The 2533-nt window shown below is 41.5% G+C and overlaps 1 non-coding gene across 1 annotated transcript; it reads right to left on the bottom strand.

Moving 5' to 3' along the window:
• Positions 1-1654: 1654 nt before the first annotated feature.
• Positions 1655-1727, bottom strand: trnav-aac (transfer RNA valine (anticodon AAC)). Its single transcript has one exon. It is a non-coding gene; the product is annotated as a tRNA-Val (tRNA).
• Positions 1728-2533: the final 806 nt, after the last annotated feature.

Below are 2533 nucleotides of genomic sequence, written 5' to 3' on the forward strand. Positions count from 1 at the left end.
AGCTTACCCTAGTAAAACTGACTATCCTACCGATCCTCGACTTCGGCGATGTCATCTACAAAATTGCTTCCAACACTCTTCTCAGCAAACTGGATGCAGTTTATCACAGTGCCATCCGTTTTGTCACTAAAGCACCTTATACTACCCACCACTGCGACTTGTATGCTCTAGTCGGCTGGCCCTCGCTACATATTCGTCGCCAGACCCACTGGCTCCAGGTCATCTACAAGGCCATGCTAGGCAAAGCTCCGCCTTATCTCAGCTCACTGGTCACGATGGCAACACCCATCCGTAGCACGCGCTCCAGCAGGTGTATCTCATTGATCATCCCTAAAGCCAACACCTCATTCGGCCGTCTTTCGTTCCAGTACTCTGCTGCCTGTGACTGGAAGGAATTGCAAAAATCGCTGAAGTTGGAGACTTTTATCTCCCTCACCAACTTCAAACATCAGCTATCTGAGCAGCTAACCGATCGCTGCAGCTGTACATAATCTATTGGTAAATAGCCCACCCATTTTCACCTACCTCATCCCCACAGTTTTTATTTATTTACTTTTCTGCTCTTTTGCACACCAATATCTCTACCTGTACATGATCATCTGATCATTTATCACTCCAGTGTTAATCTGCAATATTGTAATTATTCGCCTACCTCCTCATGCCTTTTGCACACATTGTATATAGACTCCCCTTTTTTCTCTACTGTGTTATTGACTTGTTAATTGTTTACTCCATGTGTAACTCTGTGTTGTCTGTTCACACTGCTATGCTTTATCTTGGCCAGGTCGCAGTTGCAAATGAGAACCTGTTCTCAACTAGCCTACCTGGTTAAATAAAGGTGAAATAAAATAAATAAATAAAAAACTAAATCATTCACACAATCACATCAAGCAGCTGAAATGACAGAAAATGATCTACATTTTTGTTTGTTTTACCTTGGATTATATTGCCATTGCTTTGGATATATCCATTACAATGACACTGATAAATGAATTTGCCTGGCTCAGAGAAGCTGTCAGTCTGTTCACATTCATACAGATCGCACGGTGGAGGTCCCCCAAAAACGGCAACATTGATCCACAGGTCGGAGAGGTAGACAGCAAGGTTTAGATAAACCACAACTGTTTCAAACCAAATGCTAGCCTCTGGGCATTGGGAAATATTGAATATGACCTTTCGCGTGTGAGTCGAACGTGATAACCACTACACTACTGAAACTACAATACAAAAAGAGGAAGTCGTGGAAAATATTAGGAATACCCACAAGTCTACCTCACATAATATCCCAAAGTGAGTACCACAGAAAGAGCCATAATACCCATTAAAAACTAGCGGTCAAACAGGAAAATGGTTCCAATAATTTTTCCACCCTTCATGTTCCCCACAGGGGATTTTAAAAACACTGAAAATAAGGGCTGTGTTTCTTGTCGGCTTACCCTGGAGTGGTAAACTATTTGAATCATTATGGACCTCAGACCACACGTAGCAGGAATATATTCAGAGCGCCCAAGCTAGCCACACATGCAGAGTGCCTTACGCGACAAAAAAGGTAAGTCTGAATACCAAATACTGAGAAGTGTGAAGGAAAAGCATGAATTCCGAAATTGGGACCCAGCCCTAAGTGATTAGGCTGACTGTCCAATTTGTTAAAAAGTGTTTCTGCCCGGTCTCGAACCGGGGACCTTTCGCGTGTTAGGCGAACGTGATAACCACTACACTACAGAAACCTGATGAGTGCAATACTAAGGGTGTGGCTGACTTTGGCTGGGTGGGGCATTTATTGCTCTCAGAACCTATTGAAAATCAGAAATTACTTAGTCCATTAATTAAGCAATAAGGCTTGAGAAGCCGGGAATTATGAGGTATTTTTAAAAGATTTGTTTTATTAATAAAAACTATATGTTATCGCTTTGTCATTATGGGGTATTGTGTGTAGATAGATTTTATTTAATTTCGTCCATTTTAGTATAAGTCTGTAATGTAACAAAATGTGGAAAAAGTAAAGGGGTCTGAAAACTTTCCGAATGCACTGTACCTATGCAGGCTAGCTTCTTTTCCTTTGCTAGCCAGCCAACTAAATCTATCACACAATCACATCAAGCAGCTGAAATGACAGAAAACGATCTACATTTTTGTTTGTTTTACCTTGGATTATATTGCCATTTCTTTGGATATATCCATTACAATGACCCTGATAAATGCATTTGCCTGGCTCAGAGAAGCTGTCAGTCTGTTCACATTCATACAGATCGCACGATGGAGGTCCCCAAAAAAACGGCAACATTGATCCACAGGTTGGAGAGGTAGACAGCAAGGTTTAGATAAACCACAACTGTTTCAAACCAAATGCTAGCCTCTGGGCATTGGGAAATATTGAATATGACCTTTCGCGTGTGAGGCGAACGTGATAACCACTACACTACTGAAACTACAATACAAAAAGAGGAAGTCGTGGAAAATATTAGGAATGCCCACAAGTCTACCTCACATAATATCCCAAAGTGAGTACCACAGAAAGAGCCATAATACCCAT

Source organism: Oncorhynchus nerka, unplaced genomic scaffold (genome assembly GCF_034236695.1).
Source record: "Oncorhynchus nerka isolate Pitt River unplaced genomic scaffold, Oner_Uvic_2.0 unplaced_scaffold_1605, whole genome shotgun sequence".
NCBI lineage: Eukaryota > Metazoa > Chordata > Actinopteri > Salmoniformes > Salmonidae > Oncorhynchus > Oncorhynchus nerka.